General features: G+C 43.0%; 1 protein-coding gene and 1 long non-coding RNA gene across 2 annotated transcripts in view; one reads left to right on the plus strand and one right to left on the minus strand.

Annotated features, from left to right (window-relative positions):
- LOC126088769 (uncharacterized) overlaps positions 1-27,516 on the minus strand; it is a 1,027,531-nt gene that overhangs the window by 225,626 nt on the left and 774,389 nt on the right. The window contains exon 4 of the long non-coding RNA XR_007520128.1: positions 12,193-12,341. This is a non-coding gene — a long non-coding RNA (uncharacterized LOC126088769). The remainder of the gene's footprint in view (positions 1-12,192; positions 12,342-27,516) is intronic.
- LOC126088753 (fibroblast growth factor 8) overlaps positions 1-27,516 on the plus strand; it is a 170,255-nt gene that overhangs the window by 53,042 nt on the left and 89,697 nt on the right. The window lies entirely within an intron of this gene.

Consider the following 27,516-nt stretch of genomic DNA (forward strand, 5'->3'; position numbering starts at 1 on the left):
GCCACCATAACTTCTGTAAAAGCAGACACATTACGCAAAGTTTATGACGAATTTAGCCATCATCTAGGTGTTGTTCGTGGTGCTGCTTTCGACAGTACTGCGTATTTCGGAATGAATTTTTCACTCTGCAGCGTAGTGTGTGCTGATATGAAACTTCGTGGCAGATTAGAAATGTATGGCGGTCCGAGACTCGAACTCGGGACCCTTGCCTTTTACCGGCAAGTGCTCTACCAGCTGAGCTACCCAAGTAACACTCATGACCCGTCTTCACACCTTTACTTCCGCCAGTATGTCATCTCCTATCTTCACATCATGCACGTGTGTTTGTTTAACAGACAACTGTGCTTGTAAAGGGTTTTGTATTACGAAAACTACAGACAATATTAAACGTGATGCAACAGACTTGGGAAGCACGACTAATTTCCATGACAGTATAATTTAATTTTTCGAAGGCGCCTATTGACGAAAAGAGGTTTTTCAGAACGCCAATAGTTTGCTTTTACGACGACTGTTTTTTCCGGCGCCTCGTCTCATTACGCCCGAAGCATTGAAGAAGTTTATTGCTTAAGAGCCTTGGCTGCGTAGCCGCTATTTATTAATTTCATGTTTCGAGAATGGCCTGAGAAACAATTGGTGTCTCAGCTGTGCGAAGAAGTGGGAGAGAATGAAGGCTTTAATTACGCGAGGAAGGCCGGACGGCAGTAGGGAGCGCACCAAGTTGTAAAAGGAGTCCGGCGCGGCGCAACACGGACTCCGGATCTTTTAATCTCTCGTGTTCACGTTTATCGTCTCTGCTTTGGTATCCGTCTGGACTAATTAGCAAGGAAACTAGATTAATCTTTAAGGCAATCCCCTGTACTGAGCCAACGCTGAGTCGATCGTAAAAACAAACGCATATGAAAATCTAAGCACAAAAATTCTAACAGCAAGAAGGAGAAATGCTTCGTTACACCCTGCTAAACTCAGACCAATAGAGGTTCTTTCCGCACTTTAACATAACGGTGCCATTCCATCTATATCTGAACAAAGGGACATCACTTGTATGTTACGTACATTAACCGTAACCGAACAGTTCCGCTCTTACAGATTGATTATAATATTCGACATATGGCGTTTGTGATTAAGACAGTATAAATCGAGGCAATCAACGTCCTTAGAAAAGTAGTTTGAGAAAATGGTGGTTATAATATTTAAAACAGAATACCAAGAAGTAAAATATACAACGGAAATCTGAGCCAAACACGTTAATATCTTAGTAGAAATGCGGTTTTGCAACCGAAAATTTTGTGTCAACTGTTGTTGAAACAAGTAAATGTGTCCTAACACCGATAATTACTTTCATTTTTTACTTCTCTACTTCACTAAAAAGACGAACGAATCACATCACCAGATTCTCTGTCTCAGAAACTTGACGGTGGTGTGGATGCAACAAGAGAGAAACGTTCAAATAATAATTAAATTATCTCTAGCAGCTTAATTAGGTTCAAACTGAATATGAAGAGAAGATACAGACATTAGACTGTTTCCCTTGCTTCGCTCGACAGGCGCCATTATCGCGTACACGACTGCATGTGTGAAAGCGCAAAGGAATCTGAAGGACATCCATCGATCATAGCAGGAAGCGGCGACACCCAATTAGCTTTTATGTATCCACAGCAGAGGCACAAATATAGGTTAAATAGATTGAGCATTCCAAACCCACTTCATTTACATAAACAAGGCACGAGGACTGAGCGCTCCTACGACGATAATATTGACCGGTGCCGAACACATTAAAAGTTGCCCCTCATCATTAAAAGGATATTGTGAGAAACGTACAGTGGCCATCTAACACAATCCATTGGATGCATCACGAATGCGTTATACCTGGGAACAGTGTATCGTATCGTTTTTAACAGAGACATTTCTGATGCATCTGAACTGACCTAACAGTCGGATGAATTATTAATTTAAATGATACCACTCAAACCGGTCGTTCAAGGCAGTAGAAAATCTATGCCCGGTACTTAATTATTGCAGAAAGTTCAAAAATGTATTTTGGCGTATTGCCCTGGCGTATTGCTATCATGTATTCTAAAACTCCTTTCAGACAGATGCATGTTCATTTGAAGCTACTAAACTGCAGTATTTGTAAGAAATTGACCCGACCTGTACAATGGGCAGATTAATTGAATTTTATATAGCGCTAGACAGAATCTGAAAATAGTTACACATATCCGCTAGTTCGTTTTGTATTGATCTTTGTAATCTCATTTCAACCTCACTAGCATAAACGACTGTAAATATCTCACACAAGTCGACGCATGCACATTACTCTTTTGCCGACAACAGACGCACGCTGTTTTAGAAGTTTCTCCGTCAGCTGTTTCAAATGTGGTGAAGATCCTTATGTCTCTCGAATCGATTATAGGAAGACGAGGCTGTACGAAATTCTGCGCTCACTACTAACTTCCTCAGGACTGCGTTAGAGCAAATACCGATCTTGAATAACAACATACCGTGAGGATAACTATTATCAAAAGCAATTGCACCAACTGTAATCACTGTTAGCGTGGAAGTTCAGACTGAAGCATCAATTGCAATTTCTTGATATATTTAGTAATTTATGTCCACTAATTTTAATTTAGCAGCAGTTCGAAATGACTGTAAGCTTTACAAGTGGCAAGCGCTCCATAGAAGTTGAGGCATATGACTTGAACAAAATATATAGCACATACAAATTTAGAGGTCCGTCAACGTACCACTTCCTGTCTACTGATCGTTGCTAGTGCTGAAGGACGAGGAAACAGTATCGATACTCGTGTTGAAGGGCGTTTTGGGCAACCCTGCACCTTTATATGGTTTTGGTCAACTAAATTTTTTAATGATCTGGACAGTATGGAGAATATCAAGTAGTGCTATGTTCTTGGAATTACAGCTGTCGGATTTTGGACTGACGTTTGCATGAATAATTGATTTAGATTTTCTTTATATATTCTCTTCAATCTCTTCTTGAAGCGTCCAAGCTACACCCGCATCTAGGGTTCTGACACTGAATAAGCATTATCGGGTTTAGCAAATATAATGCAACATACATTAAAGTTTATCTAGGGTATATGACCAGTGTAACGTGCCGCTCACGTTAAGTCGATGTCGTTTTGAATTATTACCAATGTTCTGCTTCCGTCTCCTATTTCCGTCAGAGGAGAAGTGGTAATAGTTCAAAGTTGGTCGACGTATTTAATTTTGCCAATTTAATTACGTGATGGACGTGTTAATTCAGAAAACTAACTGGAGCTCCAGTCACGCACTCTTATCAAATAATTGCTTGCAGAGAAAAAGTTAACGAAGTTCACGTGTCATCGTATTACTGATGTCAGCGACGTATCTTTTAGTTTTCGAATCGTCAGCAGAGGAATCACGATTTTGATTTCATGTAATGACATCTGTTTAACGATAATCACGTAATTAGCTTCTTTTTCATATTTTCGTATTGTGTCACAGGGTGACCGAACGTCATTATTGTACAGCACTTAACCGTAGAAACGTTTGTGCAGCACTTACCTGCTAATCATCAAGAAATTTATTAAAGGTAATAAGCTGTGGCCTTAATTCTGTTGTACTTATTCCTGGAAGTATTTTTATTCTTATGGATCACAAAAAAACACTTGATAATGTTTCCAGCTACTATTGTAGTTCAACAGTCTAAACGCGGAGCGCAGCACATTACCACGGTACGGACTTGCAATGGTTTAGGATGACGGGACATGGTAAACAAACATCATCAAGCAGACTCCTCGCGAGTATATAGCAGTCATTAGTTTTCGTAGGTTCTGGCAAATTCATGGATATTTGGGGCAGTGTGCCTTCGCCGAACGTGAAAAGAATGTGTTACTGAATTAAACAATCATCAACTATGTTAGTTTTTGTAACTCATCATGAACTACAAGCAAACGCATGGCTGTGAGGTGGCGCTCGACTCTGAGGTATCCGCTTTAAATCCCGCTTGTATTTGGGCAGCGAGAGGAAGACAATTGTAATATTAATTTCCTGAGCACCAGACCTTGCGCCAATATAAAACCTAAAGCTATCATGGAATTGAAGATTTGTTTCTGAGCCACAGTGCTGTAATAGGCATGGTGCTTTTAGACGTGCTCTGCCGTTGCGTTCCTTCTATGTTTCAACTGATCTACTCGGCTAGTTATAGGGCCTGCAATTTAACGTGGATTCAGAATCGCGGTGTAGCTCGGCATTTTTCACATTAACAAACACTGCTTGAGACGAAAGAAGTAATAAGTGACAGACAAAAATCCTAGAACTGACCACGGGCCGAACCCTGGATCTCATGATCTGCAATCTCGTATTTTACACAGATTAACCGAACCAATATACTAGATTACATTTCAGAGGTCTAAGCGGTGTCTCGTGAAGTGATTCCAAGTGCTCCGTCCGTCGGTGGGGCCTTTGATATGGCGATCCCTTAGCTGCGATTCGAGGGAAGTAGGCTATGAGTTGGCTCTGGGTTTCATCCTTTTTTGTTTGATCAATCATGATACAACACGTAAAGCACTATACAGTGTGCACAATCATTATAGCCATCTGCACTCAACAGACAAACTTAAAGGACACAACTGTCACACTTCATATAGGAAAGATGCCACGGTGCTTAAAGAAAAACCTTTCCAGTTAAGTGGTTGAAATTATTTTTACTTTGAGCCCGTTTTCACGAGGGACTCCCTGGTGAAAATAGCTACTGGTTGCCGTACTTATATTGCGCACGCGTGTTGGTCAGCCACCAACCACTAAGCGACTGGTTGTGCCGAGTGTAGTCGAGTTCTTAAAATCCTGAGTATGCAGAACTCTGCGCATGTGCAGAAACCAAGCGACGGTTACGTCGTCTGCTTGCATCGAAATATAACCCATTCTTCGCCATCCCCACTCACGTAGTAACGGATTTTTGTATCTTCTTAATGTTAATTTTATTGTTTACGTAGTTTTCGCGACAAGCTGAGAAGATTGCACAAGGATTTGATATTTTTGCTACGAGTGTTCCCCACAAGAGAGACCAAATATCTGAAAACAAGAAATTTTCCTAATTAAACCTAACTAACCTAAGGACATCACACACATCCATGCCCGAGGCAGGATTCGAACCTGCGACCGTAGCGGTCGCGCGGTTCCAGACTGTAGCGCCTAGAACCGCTCGGCCACCCCGGCCGGCCAAAAGTGAAAAGATCAGATGTATTAGCGTACAAACGATAAGGCAAAAGGATGCTATGTACTGCCTTCTAAATATTGCTTGATGAGTTTACCTGTATGTTTATTTTCTCGATCAAATAAACGATGATGATCTTTCAGTTTTCAGCAGTGTTAGGTATCTGTCACACATCTTTGTCAAGAACATTTACAATGAATTTGACTTCGGTTATTAAGAAAGTCATAGAAGTAACTAGTTTCTTAATGATGTTACTACACTGCTGCTTTTTGTAAAGACTGTCCCTCATAACCACGCTATCACAGCACAAACATCTCTAAACGACCGGGGTGCGACAGTTCACGAATAATACACCAGAAGCGCTGCAGCAGACACTCAAATACCAAGGTTGGTTGAGTTTTTTGAGACAGTTTAGTCGCGGGGCTGGAGAGAGAGAGAGAAACTGTGAACCTGACAAACAGCGAGCGAAGGGGTCTCCCCCCCCCCCCCCAACAGCATCTGCGAATAGAATATAAACCAGATTTGACGACATTGGAGACACTCTGGTACACGCGTCATAGTGGCACCGGTGAGGCATAGATGTAGGCGAGTTTGTACGCCGTAAGGGGTGTGGGGGTAGCAGCCACGAGCGCGGCCTGCCCGCGCCCACGGTGAGCGGATGGCCGCGCCGGAACACAGGCGCCGTGCTCCCAAAGCGGCAGCGGCAGCGGGCGCTGACAAAGCGCTGTAGTCGCCTGCTTATCAGGCGCACGCTCCGCTCCGCAGGAAGTGGCCGGCTTCTGCTCTCGGGTGACGCTTTTAGACACGTCTGACCAACCACAATTACGGCTTTCCGCGGAAAGATAACCAATAAGATTCAGCAGTTTTTCAGCCTACCAAGTTTATTTGGTTTCCAAGAAGAGGATTTTGTCCATAGCTCATGATTGTTATGAGTTTGGTAAAAGAAAAAAAAAGTCTGTGATATCTGACGTACTGTGTGCGTTGCACCGAAAAATGAAAAAAAGAAAAGAAAAAAGAAAGGTTCAAATGGCTCTGAGCACTATGGGACTTAACATCTGTGGTCATCAGTCCCCTAGAACTCAGAACTACTTAAACCTAACTAACCTAACGACATCCCACACATCCATGCCCGAGGCAGGATTCGAACCTGCGACCGTAGCGGTCACGCGGTTCTAAACTGAAGCGCCTAGAACTGCACGGCCACATCGGCCGGCGCTTGCTTGTCATGTTAGTTTCAATCCATTACTGACGACCTTACATACGTGCTCCCCTGCTTTCTCCCGTCGGTAGCAAAAATCGTTGTTCTATATTAACAGAGACATATTTTGATAGTGTAGGACCTCTCCGATAAACCAGATTTAGCTTTTCCGTTATATCCCAAAATCACTTCAATCATCGCCAAGCTCGACCTTATGCTCCGTCGACGGGACGCAAAACCCAAATCTTTCCATTTCTATGCTGTATTCAGTTTATTTTGCCCTTTATAGAGGGTTTTGTATTGGTGGGGAGCCGAGCTCGTTGGCCCCGCAGCGCGCGTGGTAAGGTGGTATTGAACCAAGAAGGTTTCTCATGAGGATTATGTGGTCCAAGTCGTCAAAAACCTCTTGGAAACTTTGATCATGACCGGGGGATATAATGACCAGTAGCGAGGCGTGACTTTCAAATTGAAGGAAGCGCCACGTAAAATAAAATGATATTCTATACTTCGTACACCACACAGATTTCAGGTGTCGAGTTTACGAATGCGTGAATACGAAAATCAGCATTGTTCAGTACTGAATGAGTTACAGGCACTCGTCACTCGAGTGACGGCGGCTGTCCGATTGTCCTCAGCACGGCGGGTGCTTTCGAATAAACTCAAACTGTATCCAGAGCAAATAAAATATTGTTTGCCATGATTTTTTTCTTTTTCTGAAATTCTTGGGGGTGCCTCGTGCCTTCATCGCTTGGCCATAATTATGACTCAGATGATACTGAGTACATTCCACTTTGGTGAGGAGGTAACAGGTGATCTAAATTCGCAGGTCTATAATTTCAGAGCAAGCAAGCCGTAGCTATGACATTGACCCAGTTCCACATCGGCGGTGGGCGGATGTCTTAACGCTAGTAGTGTATATATCTGATATTGTCACACCAACTGTACACCATGCTCACAGTGACTCTCAATTATTTGCTGGAGAAATATCTGAATATAGGACGTTTTATAACGAAATTGGACTCCCAAGTACTAAACGCACTTCATTTCACATCTGTCGTGTACTTTTTCAATCAATATTAACGCAACCAAAATTCGAGACTAAGTAAAAGCTGTCATGAAAGCTTAACAGCGATAAAGTTGAAAGTGACCCCGGATCTAAAGCCTTTATTTACGGTTAAACCATTAAGCGGTCACGCGGTTTTCGTAACGTTAATAGTCGCTTGGGCTGTTGCTAACACCTCAAATAAAAGTGGCTATAACGACATTGTTGTGCGGCATATAACTGATATGAATATGTTTACTTCAGACCTGGCTATTTAGAATGTTATCTTCCGGTGCATTATCGTTTTATTTAATATTACTTTAGTATTAAATTGGGTTATTTGAAACATATGCAATAATTCCCATTTTCTTACTATAGTTTCTTTAATTATTTATTTCTGTTATTCTTCATACTGTATTACAGGTATTAAGACATACATATAATTAAACATTTGTTCAGTCAACTCATACAAACATTTTATGAAATCAGCCACTATGACTGGCTGCAAGGGATGCGCTATCGCAACACTTTTCACAAACATTTCTCATGTGCTTTACACACACAACTTTCAAACATCGAGCACAGTGCGATTTAACTTTTATATCTTTGCTGCGATGACAAACTGTGCAGCGCTTGGGCTTCAGTATTCTTTGTTCAGAAGGTGGTGCATTGTTGCTGTCTTAAATTCCCGCCATTTTAGCGGCTTTTCTGTCTAACTTGTTTAGGCAAGTAGTGAGTGGCTGCTCTCTTGCACACTATGGGATTTACTAATGACCTTCCGACATCACGTAAAAACATTCTTCGGGAAATCCTCTCATTGTTATTATTTGCGTATATGATGAAGGCGTTAATGCAAGCAGTGTCAATCATTCGGAAAAATAAGGCAAGTGATCAGCGTGTAGTTTTTCTTGAGGCTGAATAAGTAGCGCACATTTCATCTATTGTAGCCACGTCTGATTTGGTCTTATTGTGGATTGTTATATTGTCTGGTTTCTCTTCCTCCACAGTATTAGTGTCAATGGCACCGTCATGATGCAAAGATGAAAGGAGAATAACGTTTTTGCCCTTCTTTGGCACATATGAAACTATGGTGATATCCTTTCTGAATCAAAAAAGGCTGCTTCTAAGGTCATGACCTCCCGTGCAAACAAAGTCTGGAGGGAGATCACTCTTATTTTTTCTAGAAGTTCCTACTACTGTTAAGTTTCTTTTTCAGGAGCTCTTCAGCCAGTGGTATGGAACAAAACCAATCGTTAACAAATCCAGTTGTCTAGTGTCACATTGCATCCTGTACCTTCGATAGGCCGTACAAGTCTATTTACTACCTCCTTAGGCGAGTTTGACAGTGCTAAGGCACACTATGGCTTTTCCCAACATAGATTTCCATCCCCAAAGTATACCATGTTCTTGCGTCACTTAAGGTGAAATTTTCAAAACATATTTCACAGGTTTGCTTGGTATATACTGTCGGACACTGCATTTGCCTCTAAATGCAACCAGTTGTTCATCCACTGTCATATATTCAGACACGATACAATTAATTACTGACACAGTTTGACATGAATAATTCAAACACTTCTCTGAACGTAGCTAGGCGATCAAGTTCTCTATGCTGCGGTCTGTCTCAAATATCATCGAATCTCAAACAACGCAACAAGAAACGAAAGCGCTGTGAACTCTTTGTTGCATGAAATATTGCAATTCCAAAACCATTTATGTTGGATAAGTCTTACAGATTTCGGTGTCCTGCTCTGTAATGCCCAGCCAATATCAACAGACCCAGAAGAGATTTGATTTCTTCCTCATTTGTTGGTTTGACATCACGGTCTCTTGTGAAATTTGATGCCATGTGTTGTATGTAAATATTTGTGCACGATGTAATTCGTTCTAATTATTATGTCATTTATAAATATCGAAAAACAGTCCATAGCAGATTTCGCATATTTTGCGATAGCTTTCACACCAGGGAGATAAATAATGAGGTCTACACTTCTAGTTCTTATGTTGCGAGTAGGACAACTTTTCATCAGTTTTGTAACATTATCCTTTCCAATAAAAACACCATGCTTGCTTTCATTACCCGCTGCGCTTACGTGCGGTTCCAGTTCCAGGTTGTCGTCATCCTCCGTTTTATGTTGTCATTGTGATGAGAGAGAACTTCACAACTGTCTGTTTCCTCCTCTTCCTCTTCTCCTCCTTCAAACGTTTCGTCCAAGGCCTCTTCCAGAAGCATCCGCACTCTTTCTTGTTCTGTTTCGTAACGATCCATAGCTGTTTTAACTGCACAGAGTGTGAAAATACAAGTAGTTGCTACGGAACACTACTGTGCGCTTTCTCGCAGCACTGCAACATAAGAGTCGCGCGGGGTGCCGACAACACCCCAAGGCACATTGTTGCTTGTTTTCTTGGAACTTGCGCTTCCATTTTTACTCAAAGCTTTCACATTACGTCCTAAAAAGGTACCAAAGAACATGACTTTATACTCCTATCCATTATGTAATAATCCATCGATAAGGATAACTGGGGTGTTCTGAACAACCCGCGCGACCGCTTAAGGGTTAATTAGATGAAGATGCTATTCATTTAATGAAATGCACATATTACACAAATGTTTTGAGGTGTTATTCATAAATCCATTACTTCATTGTTTCCACACTTGGAATATGGACTACGATGTTAGCAGTAACTGTCGAGCCTGTTGGACCGCTTTGTTCCAACAATGACTATTTTTTTTCCGTGAAAGACTGTATTTTCTACTTCGCTGTCTGAAAATGCGACAGGTTGATCAGTACCTCGACCCAGACTTTTAGATTTGGAAAACGGAAAAATTGTTAAGTTCAGGCAGGGAAATTAAAATAATTCTTGTCATTGATTTGCTAGCTTTCCGTCCGACGGCGTCGAATCGTTAGCCAAATACACTATTAACAAGGAATTTAGCCCAGGCACATCATTTTCTGTGATTTCCCTAAATCACGACTGCCAGGATGGTATCAGCAGACAGAAGGGTGTATTTCGTACTTCAAACTTGTCCAAAATCTGCTTATCGATCTTCAGTATTCTTATGCTATGAGACATTCCCTGCTCTCTCTTCTTTCAACGAAAAATTATGAATTCCTGTGTGTCAGATATAGCAGGATAATGTTGTTAGAAATTCGTATTGTGTCTAAATAAACCAAAACACACGAGGTGCGGTCTCAAACATCCCCCCCTCCTCCTCCACCCTTTTTAAATCTACGAGTCGACAATGTTTTATTGTCGGTTGCGTTATCGCTTTCTTTGTTTGTTCTTGACATTTGTTGGAGCAGTTTTCTAGACCGCGCCTCGTGAACTGTGCAGTTTTCATCAGACATGTGTTCGCAGAAACGTGTGAATTTTTACGATGCTGATTTAGATGGTAATTGGTGGATGGAGGAAGATGTCACTGACATAGACGAAGAATGGACGAAAAAGACGATGATTTTGCAGTTGTCAGTGATCAAAATTCTGTCAGCGAAGTGGTGACGAGGATCTTTTGTTTCTCCAGTAAAACACTTTAAGTATTAGTTAAAATCAAATGCGCTCTTAGTGATGGTAAAGAAAAACATAGAACCCAGACTCTAATTTTAATTTTGCGAAATTTTTTGCACCTATCGAGCTTTATGTACACATTTAAGCCCTGGAAATTAGTTTTATGTGAACATTTACCTCCTAAAGAGATATTACATTTTTTCTCAACGGAAAATTAAGTTCTTTAACTGTTAGTATATGTGCACTATTTGAAAAACTGCACAACAGTATGTGATTTTTGTGATGAAAAATATGATACTGCAGGCTTTATTTAGTGCAATAAAATCAATAATGAATATATAATAAAAATTAATGTTATGCAATCCAAAATTTTCAATTGGTTTATGCCTTAAATCTTGGTTTAAAAATAGAGGTCTCAAGGGACCATACCTTGTAGTAAGATTACACCGCATTGCAAATATGAATATCCAAACTCGAAGCTAATTCACCATTATAGTAAAGTGTTTAGCTCTTTTCTGTTAGATTTTTATTCGTTTTTTTCTTTGTTCCCATATTTTTTCATACATGAAACTAAATTGAAATACATAATTTACGAGAAGAAATATTTTAAAATACTTTTAAATTTTAGAACTCCTTAAAGAAAACTGCGTGTGGCTCAATAGCCGGGTGCAAGTCTTTCGATCGGGCGCCAGTCTGGAGACTTGTGTGCTCCTTATGTGCCGCCTTTATTCAACCGGGAAAGAGGCCTTACAGTTTAAAGTGGAATCCGAACCACGTGACGTTTCTGGCGACTCCTTGTACTGTTGAGAGGTGAGGACTAGGATAAAGGCGGACATAAATTTCGTGGTCCAACAGGAATTCAGTCCCGCGACCTGTTGGTTTCCAGGCACGCGCTTTATCGTAAGACCACCAGACCTGACATTCTTTACGATGGAAGAACAATACGTGCTGAATACAACTCGACTGTTATTATCTCATCTTTCACGCGAAAGTTTCTACTCTGACCAATAAATCCTAGTATGAAACGGGTTTCAAAGAGTAAATATCTAGAACTAGTTTTTTTTTTCTACATTTGATAATATATATGCCATTATGTAAGTGTTGTGGAGCAAAGAGTAACTTCGCTGGTTAGAGTTGGCACGAAGCCCACACTTCTGATTGCCACATTAGACGCAGCGTCTGAAAGCGAAGTGCCGGAGATTTCTCCAAGTCCCTGCAGCCTATCCCCTTTAAAGCGATGTGAATCCATACCTGCAGTGGTAGTGGCAGCAGACGGCGAGTGCCCTAGCTGTCTCGCCGCGGTCGGTCGATATGCAGAGGTCGCCAGCCCCGAACAGTACACAGGCTGCGCCTGCGTGCATACCGATCACCTCTACTGTCTGGATATGGTCTCTGCTTGCCTGCAAAGAAATATGAAAACAGTATTAAAAAACATAAACTTTGGAAGGTTGCAGATGATCAGTATTTTAGTGTACAGTGATTTGAACGAGTCACTGTGGTAGTGATTACAGTAAACTAGGGCTCATCTGTTTAGTGACATAATGCGCAGTTTCCTCTGCTACCGCTCTATGTGTTGGTCTGTAAATATGTTGGCACTTAGTCTAACTTCAAACCAGCGTCCAGTAATGATAGTGTAAGGCAGAGCTGTGCGTAAAGTCGACGGTTCTGCGGAAGTTTTCAGGATAATGATCTTCGATCTCTTACCCCTGCATGTGCAAGTCCGCTTTTTAAGGTTTGCCATAATGAAATCGCGCGCTCTCGTTCCATGCTCACTTCACGCATCATCACGCACGGGACATGAACCGTGAAATTACCAAACGGAATTCCACGACGATTACGAGGCCGCTAACCGATATTACGCTCGGTGCTGGGAACTGCAGGTGATTACACGCCGATCAGAATCATACAGCCACAGGACATAGTGCAGGAGTTAATTGGATATGTTACTTCCGTATTTAGATGCGCCGAATTTTTATACTTTTTCAGCTGAGATGTTCCTTTCTGCACTTCAGAATTATGTGTAGATAACAGAACGACATCTGCAGCATCCATGAGGGAAAAGTTTAAAGTTACATAGACCTTATCAGTGTTAACGCAAGTTGCAATTGAGCGCTGTGAATGAAATGCGTTAGATTTTCTCATCCCTTAGCTTGTCTAGGAATGGTTTTATTTACATCAAAGAGCTTTTCTGTTAGTTTATCCTTATTCTATTATTTTTCGTTCTTATAACTTTCGCTATTATGAGCCCAGATTTTTTAGGTTTTTATAAAACAGATTTTAGCCTTTTATTTTCTCGGAGTTGCCGTTTTTAGGTTCATAAAAACTGTTTTAGCCTCATTGGAGCCTTTTAATTAAAAATATAATGACCACTAATATTAACATAGAAAATTTTATTATAATATTGACATAGTTATTCTAGTTACTTGTAGAAAATAAATAATTAATCATGCCTTATATCGCCGCTCGAAAAAATACACAATCAATCTGTTTTGTACTATTTTAATCACAATTATTTTATTGAAAAATTCTTTTCATGTGTAACTCTCATAAAAACAAAACACTTAAGGTTTGTGCATGTGTATGACCACAATGCGTGGCGTATAACTCTACAATTACAAGAAATTTTATATTACGTTTCGGTATTGCATTACGCCTTTCAGTACATTTTTGTACGCTGAAGAAGCACAAGACGTCAATGTGATAATTTCATCCACGCAATTTCTCGTTGCTCTCAGTACAATCCACTTCCGAACTTCTTCCTCTCAATAATGGGTGACATGCATGGATCATCTCCTACATGCTGCCTTTATATTAAGTTTTCGCGTCATTTGATCAACCATGCCGATCCCATACTTCGTTGCATTGCGGTATGTTATGGTTCCAGGTTTCTTCTTTCCTTCTTTACTCAATGATACTTACGCATGCAGCATACACGGGAGAATTGACATTTTTAGGCGTTCTGTCATAGTGCTGCCTGCGGTGCCAGTCTGGTACAGGATGATGGTGGAGTGCATTTCAGCCTTCTGCTTCTGTATCTCATCACGGATTTCATGACAGATGTTGTTCATTGTACCAATTAATTTGTCGGCATCAGTCCATAATATGAGAACAAATTTGTCTGGTTTGTTAGGCATGTATTGAGCGACCCTACATGTTATTTTGTTAGGTGATAGTTGCTCGTCTGTGATTATATTTGCTTCAGGGCGGTAAGACAAATACTGTTTTCAATGAACGTTTCATATACATAAGCAAATTTGTTGTCTAGCAGGCGTTCAGCTCGGGTTGACTTTTCATCGAAACTGGTAAATCTGAGAAGCTCCTGAATTCTGTCCCTTGGCATAATGTCCTGTATGAAAATAGACCCCCAAGACTGCGACCAGAGACCAGGGACCGTCCATACCTTTCGTAAATATGACACTTCTAGTGGTCCAGTCACTGTTTTTAGTACGTTTAGTTCATTTGATTCTGTCTATTTCTTCTTGATACGCAGCAGACAGAACTGACGACAAGACTTACTAAAAATTAGCCTAAAAATTGGCCACTTCCCACTCAGCTCCACCCCGGAGTACCGCAGAGGTCTGTCTTATGGACCCCTGCTGTACTCGCTCTACACCTCCGACACACCAAAGGTGGACAGGGACAAGTTAGCTCTGTGCGCAGACGACACGACCCCGTACACCAGGTGTTTAAACCCCAACGTCTTGCGCCATCATCTGCAGCTAGCATACGACACACTCGGAGCCTGGGCCATTAAATGGTGGTTAAAATATAACGCTACCAAACGCCAGGCCCTAATCATCACCCCGAAAAGAATCCCTGCATATCTCCCACCAGTGCGAATCGTCGAAGGCCCCATCACATGTTCACGCCGAACAAAATAACTGGGCGTTAACATAGATAGACACCTCACCTGGGGACCCCACATACAAGAAGTCAGTGTTAAAGCAATAGGCAGACAGAAGTCACCCTGTAATAAACCCGGAGTCCATCTTACCCTCACATTCGGTGTTACGCTGTATCTGGCGCTAATTCATCCCATGGTTGAACACGCGGCCGTAGTGTGGCGAAATGTGGCTGTCACACGAGACGTCTGCAAGGCCTTCCGAGCAGAGTGCTTAGACTAGCAATGCGTCTCCCACGCGACTTTCCAATTCGGGAGTTGCACGAGCTCACTGAATCCCGGAAATCAAAGATGGAATTCGACAGACTGCGCAACTATTCTATGAAAAGTCCGATTCAACGTCGGAGTTCTCTAATAGCTGTAACAGTTCTTCGTCACAAAGTCTACGTTGACGATATATGTTCGTAAACGCCTTTCACGGACAAATAACATTATGTGCATAACACGATATCGTGTAAACTGTACAGGTTGGAATGTGTACGTGAGATGCAATGGTAGGCAGCAACATTTCTGTATGACTGCTGACTTCCCGCTTCATTGTTGGATATCTGCATCTATTCAGAAGACTAATTTCAACAGTGTCTGATTGACGCCTTCCGTCGTTCTAGGTGTATGGAAAGAAATGTCGAATGAAATATAAACAGTTTGTAACTTCCAGTACCATCATCGTAAATAAGAGAAAAAATACGTCATATGATTTCAGGAAGGTATATAAAAAATTGGTCTGACACTGAAGAAAAAAGTATGACAGGGGTAATTTTGACCTCTTCGGCCGTTCTGTTGTTAAAGAACTGAACACGGATAAGAGCCTTGTGAATTACTTTCATAGAAGAGGAAATGATACTATTAAACTCGGAAAAATTGTTCCAGACCTCCTCTAAAAAAATGGCTCTGAGCACCATGGGACTCAACTGCTGAGGTCATTAGTCCCCTAGAACTTAGAACTAGTTAAACCTAACTAACCTAAGGACATCACACACATCCATGCCCGAGGCAGGATTCGAACCTGCGACCGTAGCGGTCTCGCGGTTCCAGACTGCAGCGCCAGAACCGCGCGGCCACTTCGGCCGGCCAGACCTCCTCTGCTGGACGGTGTAGGCATGGGCAAGACAGGTGCAATGGATCATATTGGGACAATTCTTTCGTGTTGCTCCTGCTTTTAACATGTAGGCAACACAGTCTGTCACCAACAGCAAAATTTCTCATCCCAATTTTTCCTGGTCATGGGATATGCAGTGCTATCCAGACAGTGCGGGCTACAGTACCGTGATCGTCTATAATTTTTACACAGGACAGGTGGGGTTTTCCTAGTGGCGTGAAATCTATCTTCACCAACAGGACATTAGCTATAAATCTGCCACAACTGTCAGGTGCCTAGTCGACTGTTTTAATATCAGCAGTAGCCTTTTCGTAAACCTGTTTCAGATATCTTTTACGCAATGTCGATTCATCTGATTCGCTGCTGTCGCTGATACTCTCTAGGAAGCCCTGAAAGTGAGGTTCTTTGGCGCGTTACGTGGCACATTAACCGGCAGTATAGTTTCACACAAGTCTAGATTACAGGCCGGCCGCTGTGGTCGAGCCGGCATGGTAGCTCAGCGTGTTCGGTCAGAGGGTTAACTACCCTCTGTAATAATAAAAAAAACTGAGTGAACGGATCAACGAACAAACTAAACGGCTGTCATCTGACGTCCGCAACGAACAAAGCAACGAACAATGTAGAACAAAAATGAGAGTAAAAAAAGCGCTTCATTCCGGAACCACGCTGCTGCTACGGTCGCAGGTTCGAATCCTGCCTCGGGCATGGATGGGAGCGATGTCCTTAGGTTAGTTAGGTTAAAGTAGTTTTAAGTCTAGGGGACTGATGATCTCAGATGTTAAGTCCCATATTGGTCCATCATATTTCGGGCTTGCAGCCGGATCACGTTGACATCTTGGCACGATATTTCGGCTAACAAACATGCAGCCATCTTCAGGTGAGTAGGAGACTGAAGATTACTGGTTTTTTTTGTCTTTATTGTAATTTTAGCACCTCATACAAGGTGGGCTGGCAGCGAAAAATTTTACTCCGCTCGTCAGCCATAAGCAGTACAATAAAATAGAAAAGGAAGACAGAAAAGTAACAGACTGGTGGTTAAAAAACAGTAGATACAATAATAATTAAAAAACATGAAGCCGTTCACACTCGACGAAACAAACAAGAAAACTGTCGGCACTGTGCACAAACACTGAGGAGTTAGACGACACATGCGAACGAAGGAGCGTGGGCGGCGAAAAACACTGATTCACAAACACGACGGCACAGACGCTAAACCGAGGGCGATGATCTCCGGCACGCGAATGTTCACTATGCGTGTGCGAGTCCGGGGACCTGCCAAGAGAGAAGGAGGAGGAGGGGGAGTGGGAGAGCGAGAGGGGAGAGTAGAGATTCCATGGGCAGGGGAGAGATGAAGGGGGAGGGGAAGCCCTGGGGAAGAGGGGTGGAGGGAGGGGACGGGGGAAAAGGAAAGAGAAGGGAAGGGAAGAGAAGGGAGGGAGGGTGCCTAAAGGAAAGGACACCGGAAGTGGGGGGTGCGCTTTACGACAGATAGCGCAAATGTAGGTACACCACTACGCATGCGCGGCCCGCTTCTGCTGCAGAGCGCGCCAAATTAGATAGGGGGCGCGGTATTAGCCTTCTCCACTGCGCAGGCGCCGCCGCGCCAATTTTCGGTATATATAGAACGACGCGCACCAGTAATTTTTACACCTTTTTCCCCTCCGCCGGTGTGCCCCAAGGCTCCGTCCTCTCCCCCCTTCTGTACCTTTTGTACACGGTGGACATGCCGCCGCCGTCACCCCCCCGTCCACCTTCTCCAGTTTGCCGATGACACCGCCTTCCTTGCCCTTGCCCCACCCTGCAGCGCTCCCAACACCTTATCCAATCCCATCTTGACCGGTTCACCGCTTGGTGCAACCAGTGGTTGCTCAAGGTCAATCCCTCCAAAACCCAGGCGATCATTGTAGGCAAAACCACCCCTTCCTTCCGCCTACTTGATTTCTATCTCACCGTCTATGGCCGTCCTATCGCCCTCACCCCCACCCTTAAGAACCTTGGCGTCACCCTCGACCATCGCCTCTCCTGGACTCCCCACCTCCGGACAATCCAAGCCAAGGCACGCTCCCGACTCAGTCTCCTCAAGCTCGTCTCCGGCCGTACGTGGGGTCTGGACCCCTCCACCATCCTCCACACCTATAAATCCCTCATCCGTCCTATCCTTTGTTATGCCCATCCGGCCTGGATCTCCGCCCTCCCTACCTTTTACAAATCCCTCCAAATCCTTGAACGTCATGCTCTCCGCCTCGCCTATCGCATCCGTCTCCCCCACGCGGATCCTGTATGATCTCATCCCCTTCCCCCACATCCTCGTTTTCCTTGAAAGGATACGGTTCCTGTACACCTCCCGTAAACTCGATCCTCCTCACCCGCTCGTCTCCCCATTCCTCTCCCACCCCCGCCCGCTGCCGCGCCTGTATTCCCACGTCCCACCCGGTCTCCGTCTCTCCACCCTCCTTACCCTCTCCCAAGGTGGCTTCCGCCAGCTCCCCCTCCCTGATGATGCCCTCCTCCCCTCCATCTACCCCTCCTATCAACTTTGATCCTCCCCCCCCTTCCTGTGTCCTTTCCTTTAGGCACCCTCCCTCCCTCCCACCCTTCCCTTCCCTTCTCTTTCCTTTCCCCCCTTCCTCCTCCCCTATTCCCCCGGGCTTCCCCTCCCCCTTCCTCCCTCCCCCTCTCTCCTCTGCCCATGGCATCTCTGCTCTCCCCTCTCCCATTCCCCTCCTCCTCCTCCTCCTCCTCCACTATTGGCAGGTCCCCGGACTCGTACACGCTCAGTGAACTTTCGCGCGCCGGAGATCGTCGCCGTCAGTGTTTCGTGTGTGTGCCTTCGTTTGTGTGTAGTGTTGTTCGCCGTCACGCCACCACCGTTCACATGCCGTCGCCATCGTCCATGTTGTGTGCACCGTGTCGCCTAGTGTTAGTGCTGTTTCTCGTCCAGCGTGAACGGCTCCATGTTTTTTCGATTTTTAGTGTCTACATTTTTTTTTGACTGTCTTCTCTGTGCCACCTTTTTGCACTACTTGTTGTCAAACTCGAGGCTGAAGAGCGACGTATTGTGCTGCTGACAGCCCGCCTTTGTATAAGGTGTAAAAAAAAAAACAGTAATCTTCAGTCTCGTACTCACCTGAAGATGGCTGCATGTTTGTTAGCCGAAATATCGTGCCAAGATGTCAACGTGATCCGGCTGCAAGCCGAAATATGATGGACCAATCAATACGCCGGGAAAACTTCAAGATACACAAGTCCCATATTGCTTAGAGCCATTTGAACCATTTTGCACTAGATTACAGCTGTCGACTTGTCGTAGAGGAAATTAATGATTGAATATTTTGTTTGTTCTTCTTCCAAGTGACGAACGTAATGTGAGCTCCTGTGTTGAAGGAAATGTGACTTGCCTAAGTTAAATCAATAACACCAAGATACCAGCGACTATCATGTTATATGTCAGCTTCAATTGAATCGCATATGTATGTCAGTAAACTAATTTTAAATTTTGATTTGAAAATTGACAGGAAGAAGACTAGCAAGAAGACTGGTAGATAAAATGAATAAAAAAACTAACTTGTGTTCATTTATTTGTAATGAAGGCTTGGTAGAAAATTACTAGTCCATCAGTTGTGGAATTGAAGTCATCTTCAGTTCGCGCTACTCAATGCGAGTCAACACATTACGCACGTTTACTTCGTACCTGCAAAAATAAATAGGCCCCAGTGTCACTGATTTGGACGTTTAATACGCCTTTCTTTGTCGGACGGCGTTTAAGTAAAGGCTGGCTGGCTGGCTTTGTGGCTGTCTGGACAAATTCTCAAAGTGACATGCGTCACACAGTGTGTTGATTTCAGGGCAGCCTATATTTCTTAGAGCTTCCGCACCTCGAAACTTCAGTGTCATCGATACAGCAGCGCGGGTGACACGTTGTCGAGTTTAAAAACAAGCAACATTGTTCCATGCTCATTCTTGATTTCAGTACATTTATTTATTACGAGCGAACCCGCCCATGCTACGCAATTGCTAAATATATATGTGGTTTTAATCTCCGAACGCGTAGGGAGAAACGGTTTGTCCCATGGTTTAAATGAGCTGCTGTCGTAGTTTTACTGAGAGCGGGAAGCCGCGTGGGGTAGCCGCGGGGTCTTAGGCGCCTTGTCACGGTCCGTACGGCTCCCCGTCGGAGGTTCGAGTCCTCCCTTGGTGTGTGTAATTGTTGTCCATAGCAGAAGCTAGTTTAAGTTTGGTTAAGTAGTGTGTAGGCTGAGGGACTGACCTCAGCAGTTTGGTCCCATAAGACCTCACAACAAATCTCCATTTTTTTTCCAAACTGTGGGAAAGAAAACGACACCACACATTTTCAGGGCGCAGCACAGAATTTTCTTTCTTCCAGTTGTTTTCAACAGAAAACCTATAAATTGTTGCTTAAAAAACTATGGCGTGCGCCCGTGTGATGGTTTATTAAAATCTTTTAAGTAAATCCGTCAGTGCTTTTTAAGATTTTGCTAACAATGTTTTCCTATTTACAAGTACACTGACGGAAAAAAATCTTAACACCAAGAAGGTGTTTCTACATCTGAAAGATGATATCTATTCCAATTTCGCACCAGTACCATAAGAGTTGCGCCACTATGAGAATGTAAATCAGGTTTTCTTTAAATGCTAGCTGTAACGGCTGTGAGCATTAGTTACCTTTGATATTGGACGTAGTGAAGTTGGTCAAGAACGCCTTTAAGTCGACAAAGACGCCATTATCAACACCCCACTGAGTTTTAACGAGGTTGTGTAACAGCGCTACGAGAAATTGGATGTTCCTTCTGCGATACTGCAGAAAGGCTTGGTAGGAACGTAGCCACTCTACATGACTGCAGGCAGCGGTACATGATTGCTGGCAGCGTTGGTCACAAGAAGGCCGGGCTCCGGATGGCCACGTAACTCTACCGAGAGGGAAGACCATCGTGTTCGCCGTACGGCTTGTAAGTAGCCTGTTTGTATGTTCGAGCGCTATAGATTTTATTAATATCGCCGATAAAGCTCTGCGTTCTCGGCAAGAGATTCTGTGGTTGGACGGACTAGTAGTTAGCGAATGGATAGGGAATTGTATGGACATGATATTCTTAGTGGACTCTCTGTGTTGGTAGGACACGCATTGTAAAGTGAGATGAAATGATGTGTTTATAAGAAAATACGTAAGGAAATGTATGAGGATGGATGTTTGTTGATAATGTTTAGGTTGTGGAATTATTGACAACTACATAATTTTTGGAACTGTATATCAATCACATGAATAAGGTAAAATTTTCTAAATGCATTGTTTGCTCTTCAACAAAATCTTTATTTTGCTGACCATATGCCTCCTAGTAGTTAAGGGTCTATAGTAATTAGAATCTTTTTATTTAGCTGGCAGTTGTTACTTGCTGTAGCCATAGTTCGTGTTATGAAGATTTTCTGTGAGGTAAGCGACTTAATGAAAAAGAATGGGATTTCCACTATCGAGATTCATGATTGAAATTAGTTTAGGCGATTAACAGAGTTGGAGGTAGTTCCATATTTCTTTAATTTCATATTTCTTTGATTTGTATTATTGTTAGGGTTTCTCGCAATTCAGGGCCATTCTTTTATGTTAATTATTGGAAGGCATGTTGTCAACGTACAGCAGTCAGGTTACGTTGGGCTTGTATATTGTGGGTAATAAATGAATGGTTTAAGTTTGACTTGTCGTTGTCAGGGAACATTCTATAGGTCGGTGTTTAATAAAAAAAAAATAATTGAAGAGGTAGTTTCAGGCTCAGGCGCATCGTACAGAATCTGCAACAGTAACTTGAGCAGCAGTTGGCTTCACGGTGACACAACGAACTGTTGCAAATATGTTACTTCAAGGACAGCTCCGAGCTAGACACCTTGTAGCATGCATTCCATTGACCCCAAACCACGGTCATGGTGTCAACTGGCGAGGGCAGGACGGAGGTCTGTTGTGCATTCTGATGAAAGCTGATTCTGCCTGTGCTAGTGTCTGCCGTGTGTTGGTTAGGCCAGTTGAGGGTCTGTGTAATTAACCTGCCGGCGTAGGTGCCTGCCTGCGTGCACGTACACTGAAATTACGGTCTGGGATACGGTTTCGTATGACAACGGGAGCACACTCTGACAGCAAATCTGTACGCCAGTCTGGTGATCCGACATGCCATTCATGAACAGCATTCCAGGGGTGTTTTCAACAGGATAACGCTCGCCCACGTACCTCTGTTGTAACCCAACATGTTCTGCAGAATGTCGACATGTTGCCTTGGCCTGCTCGTTCCCCATATCTGTCTCCTATCGAGCACATATGGGACATCATCACACAGGTCCAGCGTAATCCAGAAACAGCATTAAACGTCTCTGTATTGACAGACCCACGTGCAAGACTAAGTGCAAGAGACATGGAACTCAATCCCACAAACTGACATCTAGCACCTGTACAATACAATGCATGCATATTTGCATGCTAGGATTGAACATACTAGCGGTTACACGTAGCTAATGTATCGGCATTTCACATTTGCGTCGGCCCGGGGTGGCCGAGCGGTTCTAGGCGCTACAGTCTGGCACCGCGCGACCGCTACGGTCGCAGGTTAGAATCCTGCCTCGGGCATGGGTGTCTGTGATGTCCTTAGATTAGTTAGGTTTAAGTAGTTCTAGGGGACTTATGACCTCAGAAGTTACACCCCATAGTGCTCAGAGCCATTTGAACCATTCACATTTGCAGGACTTATGACCTCAGAAGTTACACCCCATAGTGCTCAGAGCTATTTGAACCATTCACATTTGCAGTGTACAGGGTTATTACAAATGATTAAAGCGATTTCACAGCTCTACAATAACTCTATTATTTGAGAGATTTTCACAATGCTTTGCACACACATACAAAAACTCAAAAAGTTTTTTTAGGAATTCACAAATGTTCGATATGTGCCCCTTTAGTGATTCGGCAGACATCAAGCCGATAATCAAGGTCCTCCCACACTCGGCGCAGCATGTCCCCATCAATGAGTTCGAAAGAATCGTTGATGCGAGCTCGCAGTTCTGGCACGTTTCTTGGTAGAGGAGGTTTAAACACTGAATCTTTCACATAACCCCACAGAAAGAAATCGCATGGGGTTAAGTCGGGAGAGCGTGGAGGCCATGACATGAATTGCTGATCATGATCTCCACCACGATCGATCCATCGGTTTTCCAATCTCCTGTTTAAGAAATGCCGAACATCATGATGGAAGTGCGGTGGAGCACCATCCTGTTGAAAGATGAAGTCGGCGCTGTCGGTCTCCAGTTGTGGCATGAGCCAATTTTCCAGCATGTCCAGATACACGTGTCCTGTAACGTTTTTTTCGCAGAAGAAAAAGGGGCCGTAAACTTTAAACCGTGAGATTGCACAAAACACGTTAACTTTTGGTGAATTGCGAATTTGCTGCACGAATGCGTGAGGATTCTCTACCGCCCAGATTCGCACATTGTGTCCGTTCACTTCACCATTAAGAAAAAATGTTGCTTCATCACTCAAAACAAGTTTCGCATTGAACGCATCCTCTTCCATGAACTGTTGCAACCGCGCCGAAAATTCAAAGCGTTTGACTTTGTCATTGGGTGTCAGGGCTTGTAGCAATTGTAAACGGTAAGGCTTCTGCTTTAGCCTTTTCCGTAAGATTTTCCAAACCGTCGGTGTGGTACGTTTAGCTCCCTGCTTGCTTTATTCGTCGACTTCCGCAGGCTACGCGTGAAACTTGCCCGCACGGGTTCAACCGTTTCTTCGCTCACTGCAGGCCGACCCGTTGATTTCCCCTTACAGAGGCATCCAGAAGCTTTAAACTGCGCATACTATCGCCGAATGGAGTTAGCAGTTGGTGGATCTTTGTTGAACTTCGTCCTGAAGTGTCGTTGCACTGTTATGACTGACTGATGTGAGTGCATTTCAAGCACAACATACACTTTCTCGGCTCCCGTCGCCATTTTGTCTCACTGCGCTCTCGAGCGCTCTGGCGGCAGAAACCTGAAGTGCGGCTTCAGCCGAGTTTTTCTACGTATCTGCAGTGTGTCGTGACCATATGTCAATGAATGGAGCTACAGTGAATTTATGAAATCGCTTCAATCATTTGTAATAGCCCTGTATTATCTCATGCACGTTAACCTGTGATCTTGAAGTGTAACTCACTTAAATAAGTTGCCTAGACAAATGTATTCGAGAAATTTAATTACTATACCTTAATTATTTGTGGGTGTTGCGATTTTTTTCTGTGTGGCATTCGAATAAGCGCGTTTTTTTATGGCACTGTGTATAAAAACACTCGCATGTTCAAATGCCATAGTGTATCAAAAATTCAAAGCAACCGGTTAAGAACTTTCTAAGATTTAAGTTTTTGAACAAAAGAACATTTCCATTTTTATTGATATAGATGATTTTCCTTATAATGTGCAAATTCACAAAATTGAGTTCCCTTAGTATTAGAAAATCTATTTAAAAACCGTACTTTTGTGCAGAAGTTCTCTTCAGCCCTTACTTTTTTCTGTGGAAGTCGTGTTAAGCACCTTTTAGGGCTTGAATACGATTTGCCCCTTAGTGCATTCAAATCCGGACACTAGTTATTACACACTGTGATACTCTTTATTCCTCTTCCTTCTTTTCTAAGACACATCTTCGTACTCGACTTCAGTTTCATAACTTCCTCCTTCTATAACTACTTCTGGACAAATAAACAGGATGATTCTGTGATGGTGCTACAAACGTACAGGGACGATGGAGAATTGTGTCAATTCAAGATAAGGGATTCTGGTCTGGAAACGACCGAGTCGAAAGTTTTACTGGTTCTGTTATTGCGAATGTTGTAGAGTATGCAACTTTCAGAGGTGGTAGTACGGACCATTACAAGAAAAAAGTCTAGCAAAAATGGGCTCTTGAACTGCACACCCGGTGAGCTATGAGCACTTTCTCGACTTCAAAAGTGTGAAACACATCTCCTCTAGTCAACAAGTGCTCTACCTCTTAAGGTATGCATTTTAGAGTTCATGTTTATTAGATTTTTTCTCGTTTTGGTCCATATTACCACCTCTGAAAGCTGCATGTCCAACAATCTTAACATCAGTGGTATCAGAACGATTTTCACTTCTAACGTCCGATCCGTTCAAAGATTTTTGCATATCAAGGAGACACTGGACCCAGTCTTCATATATTTCATTTGGTATTTCTGCTGTCTTACCAACGATCGCGTCCAGTGTTAAAAAGCTTTCTGGTTCCTCTGCCAACATAAACAAAAAACATATTTTTTAAGGCAATTACTTTGTTATTATTATTGAAAACTGTTGCCCATTTTCCTTTTAAGGATAGATTTAACTTATTAATTTTTCCAAAAACATGTTCAAAAAAAATAGTTTGAACAACTAAGTCACATCGCTCAAGCGGTCTTACAATCGTAAATGCTTGTAATTCAACTCTAAGCTCGAAAATACTGCTCTTAGTTCGAAAATAATTTTCTTAAGATTTTACGCAGAGGTAACCGTCTAACCTTAGTGTAGAGCGGTAGTGTTTCATGTTTGCTCCCATAATCCTCACACAATATTGAAAACAATCGTCAGTGAAGAGGGCGTGATTTATAATAATTCACTTCTTTTATTGCTTCATCAAATACCAGTTTTAGACTTGGCACCATCGTCTTTATCGGAAGTGCTTGTACAGGCAGGAACACTGACTAGAACTATAGTTTCACACTTTATCTTTTATTATTGCTTCCGTTCCTGCTGCTTTACCAGTCATTGCCTTAGCCTCATCTGTACAAATATGGATACAATCGTTCTAGTCGAGATGGTTTCTTTCAAAAAATTGTTAATTTTTAAAAATTTCTTTTGTAGCGATGTGCACATAAACAAGTCTTCTTTAATGTTAATGTGGATATCATACAATTATCAGCAAAACGGCTGGCTGCTCCAGCAACAACAGTCGACTCATCCATTTGTTGTGCCGAAGGCCTACGAGATCATTAACTCATGCGCAAAGTATCGCTCGAAAGCGGCACTGTAGAATGATGTTATGCAATTTTTTTTAATGTCTGCCACACATAGTATTATAAAATTCTCATCGATAATGTATGCTTTGCCTGCTTGTGCAATGCGGTATCTGACCAAATAGGATGCCTGTATGACCTTTTCATTCACAGTCTAGGTCGCATACTTAATATTATTACTTCTTGATAACTGTTCTTTCTTATATATAAAAAATACGTCAGTCTTGTCTTTACAATCGTTGGGTATTGTTACTAAATGTCAGCGCATCTCAGCAGGTACCATGGTATCATTCGGAAGTAGCTTGCTACATAATATGAAGAGAGGTGAGCCGTTAGAAACAACAAATCTGAGACGGATGTGAGACTTCTCATACTTTTTTTCCACCTTTTATTGAATCATTAGATATCGTACTGATTCAAACCATGGAACTTGAAGTCGTTAAATCACCTTTTTGAAACCTCATAGTCGTGATCTGAAATCTTTGATGTTGATGCCGCATCTTCCGGGTGAACCACCTTTGAGCCAACGCTCCGGGATATCTTTTAAAATCAACAATTTAATTTTACAGTATGATAAACATAGAATAATAATACAATAAGACATTGAATTTTACAATAGTAGTCAATAATAAACACGAATCGGATACAAGTAGTCAGAGAGTGGTGCATGGGTTCGTCGTGCTGAAGCGGTCTGAACGTTACAATCGCAGACTCCGGTAGGAACTGTACTTTGTGATGCGCGGTTCAGGTTCATACACACATCAAAAAAAGTTTTGCATCACCTCGGTTCCGAGAGTTCCGGAACATGAACAGAAAATTGGAGTAGAGATCAACATAAACATCATTGCTGCCCTTTTTATTGCTCATGTAGACCACACATTGTATGTTGTACCACCATACAGCAAGACCTTCAGAGGTCCAGACTGCTGTACACCCCGGTACCTCTAATACCCAGTAGCACGTCCTCTTGCATTGATGATGCTTGTATTCGTCGTGGCATACTATGCACAAGTTCATCAAGGCACTGTTGGTTCAGATTGTCCCACTCCTCAACGGCGATTCGGCGTAGATCCCTCAGAGTGGTTGGTGGGTCACTTCGTCCATAAATACCCCTTTTCAACCTATCCCAGGCATTTTCGATAGGGTTCATATCTGGAGAACATGCTGCCCACTCTAGTCGAGCGATGTCGTTATCTTAAAGGAAGTCATTCACAAGATGTGCACGATGGCGGGAATTGTCGTCCATGAAGACGAATGTCTCGCCAATATGCTGCCGACATGGTTGCGCTATCGGTAGGAGGATGGCATTCACGTTTCGTACAGCCGTTACGGCGCCTTCCATGACCACCAGCGCCGTACGTCGGCCCCACATAATGCCACCCCAAAACAGCAGGGAACCTCCACCTTGCTGCACTCGCTGTACAGTGTGCCTAAGGCGTTCAGACTGACCGGATTGCCTCCAAACACGTCTCCGACGATTGTCTGGTTGAAGGCATATGCGACACGCGTCGGTGAAGAGAACGTGATGCCAATCCTTAGAGGTCCATTCGGCATGT

The sequence above is a fragment of the Schistocerca cancellata genome, chromosome 1 (assembly GCF_023864275.1).
Source record: "Schistocerca cancellata isolate TAMUIC-IGC-003103 chromosome 1, iqSchCanc2.1, whole genome shotgun sequence".
NCBI classification, from domain to species: domain Eukaryota; kingdom Metazoa; phylum Arthropoda; class Insecta; order Orthoptera; family Acrididae; genus Schistocerca; species Schistocerca cancellata.